The 3,098-nt window shown below is 33.7% G+C and overlaps 1 long non-coding RNA gene across 1 annotated transcript; it reads left to right on the top strand.

The window, feature by feature from the left end:
• Positions 1–666, top strand: LOC138912569 (uncharacterized). The gene is made up of 2 exons (XR_011418117.1): positions 1–444; positions 511–666. It is a non-coding gene; the product is annotated as an uncharacterized lncRNA (long non-coding RNA).
• Positions 667–3,098: the final 2,432 nt, after the last annotated feature.

Here is a 3,098-nt window from a genome sequence, read left to right as displayed (position 1 = left end):
CCCACTTGTCTTCAAGGCCAAGTGTGATTTTGGCCGGGAGGTTTTGTAGTGGCGCTTGTCACTCCAGTTTCCTAAAAGTAGGCAAAATAAATCTGCCCAAGAATGTGTTATAAATATCCCTATCTTATCTTATATCGTGACTCACCGATGTGGCCACCCTTCACTATCGGCCGCGCCACCTAGTGTGCAGCGTTTGCACTAATGCAGATCTACAGTCATACTTACCATCGCTAAGGGGTACGTCTGTAAGGCCAAGCTTACCCACGTTCTCTTTTCTTCCGGATTGTCATACTATATAGACGTGTTTAAGTGCAGCTCAAAGTCTATAGAAAAATACCCCAATGAGGTTAAGCTATTAACAGTGCCTTAAAATACAAATCCGCCAGCCATCCATACGAAGAAAGGAGAAATATCATTTCCAGTAGTCGTGCCAGGCCTTTTTGGGTAATTATTCTTACAAAAAAAGGGCATTTTCAATAGTTTTCCTAATTGTCACGTTTTTCCATGTAGATCTGGCACCAGGTATTATGTTGCCAAAAAAATAACATATTCAATCCTTGTTTAATTGAGCAAATAAACTCATTAAAAAGGCCGCCAAGACATCAGTTGATCTTAGAAGTTCAGCCGCCGCTGTAGCCAGCTTGCTCAGCCCATCATACATACATCGGCCAAACAACCTGTAGCAGCAAAAAGCGAGCCTCATCCCAGCAATTACAGTGCCCGAAAAAGTGAAAAAAAGGCCCGCGAAAAAAAACGTGTTAAAATCGGTGCCCAAAATAGTGGATGCAGTGGGCGAAAAAACGTGTTGGCATCGCCAGAAACCCTTCGGCGGAAAAACCACGCGGTTTCAACATAACGTTATTTTTTTCCGTGCATGAACGCAAACCACGTGCCGTCTCAGCTACCCTCTACAGTGCGAGAAATTTGTCCCCAGATATATATCATTTAAAATTTGGTTCCTGAATTATTTTAAGTTTATTACTTTTCTTTATTTTCAAATTTATTATTTTTTAAGGTTGTTAATTTTTAAAAATTATTATTTTGTATTTTTGATAATTTTCAAATTTATTATTTTGTATTTTTTGTTAATTTTCTTTCTTTATATTATTCTTTTTTATTATTTTGCGTTTTCTCTTTAGTTCATTTTATTCTTTCATTTATTTTGATATAATTTTTTTTGGTGAATAAAATATTCAAGTGAAAGATGGTGGATTGAAAGCAAATATTTTTTTTTGTGTATAAAAGATAAGCTGAAATAAATAAAGCTTAGCTTAACCAAAAGCAATGAATTAGCAATAACAACAACAATAGCCCCAGAGAAGTGAACAAGTGAACATAAAACCAAACAAAACCAATGCAATCACAATCAATGCAAACACAATTTTGATTCTCATACAGGTCGGCGAAAAATCTTTCACCGATGGATCCATAATAAATGTAAGTGACAAACAAAAACAAATTCTGTGAATATGCATCGGTACTGTTCTAGTCTCTCCCCTGTTTATAACATTTAAATTTTGCCCCGTAAATTTTTGCCAGTGTAGCCTATGCGAGCCAAATAGTCCGTCTCTCTCTGGCTCATGTGCCTTTATCTACCAGCGCACCGAGCGAAGCTGTGCTTGCGTTTTCTTTTGTGCTGCTCATCCTTCAGACCAGAGCTTCGCTGACCTACCTCAATGTTTTCCGAATTTACATTCATACAGTGCAGGGCACTTAACTAGGTACATTTAACAATTAATTTTGTTCTTGATTTTCATAAATAAAAATAATATTATACAATGGAAGGCACATTATTAGACACGCCTTTTCTTTACTTTACTTTATTTTCCTAAACATTTAATACTTTAATTTCGAAATCTATAAATAATATTTTGTTTTTTTTTTTATGATTATCTAATTTTATAATTAAAAATTCTTTATATTGTATTTTCTTTATATATTCATTTATACATTATATATATATTTTCTACCCCCCTTACAGCCACATCTTAAATCCCTTGAATATTATAAAATTAAACAGAGCTATTGAATAGATTCAAAAAGTGAATAAGTATTAAATTTATAAAAGTGAGCGAAATAAAATGAAGAAAGAACGCAACTAGATAATGAAATAATAATTAAAATTAAATGCTTTAAAGTAAAGTTAAATTCTTTTAGCCTAAACAAATAAAACGCAAACATGTTAAATACACAAAACTACAAATATGTTTAAAATAAATGTTTATATTATGAAGTCGAACTAAACCTTGAGAATTCCGGAAATCATGGGATACAGAAGTGTAACAACGAAAATCATTTAAACACTTTAGCGACCACAAGGGATCACTACCAAAAATGGAGTTATACTGCAATATAGTGATCGAGGTAGGGTGGGGTATAAGGCCACTAGCAAACATCTTAGTGTGTCGTAATGTCGCTAAAGGAATTTTCCTATCTATCCTATTCTAGTCCTTCTATTTTTTTTTCTTTCCTCTCTTCTTCTTCTTTCGAGGCTAGTTGAAAGGCTTTTTCCCTTATTTCCCTTTCAAAATATAACACGCGAAAATTACTTATTACTAGCATACTATTGTGAACACGTAACAGAGTATATTCCCTTGACCCTCGCCCATAATGCCGACGAAGATGAGCCGGAACAAGCGCGTGTTTCCCAACTCAGTTTACATTAACATCTGCTCATACGATTAATCAATTGTTTTTAAACGTTATATGCTACAATGATGATTAAAATAATGGGGTGTGCTGATAAAAAAGTTTATGGTTAGGACAACCGTCTATTGTTTTATCCCTGTTAAGCTGATTTTGTATGATATTTGTTTATGGATGTTAAGTTTACAAGAATTTTACCTTATATAGATATTGCTGTACAACCCTTTGTATCATCACTTTCTGTATTGCTGCCGGTAACCATCACTTTAGGATTATTACCTGGTTATCAATAGTTCTCCTGCTTAATGACTTTGAAATTATGGATGACAAATTTTTACTAACCCTCTGATCGTTTTTTATTTATATTCTGTTAACTACATCTTTATACTATTTTTATGAATAGATACATTCATAAGAAATTGTTCTTCTTATTTCCGACTGTGTCAAACTGT

This window comes from Drosophila takahashii, chromosome 2R (assembly GCF_030179915.1).
Source record: "Drosophila takahashii strain IR98-3 E-12201 chromosome 2R, DtakHiC1v2, whole genome shotgun sequence".
NCBI lineage: Eukaryota > Metazoa > Arthropoda > Insecta > Diptera > Drosophilidae > Drosophila > Drosophila takahashii.
Note: the sequence above shows the minus strand (reverse complement) of the source record. Positions and strands in the feature narration are given on the sequence as shown.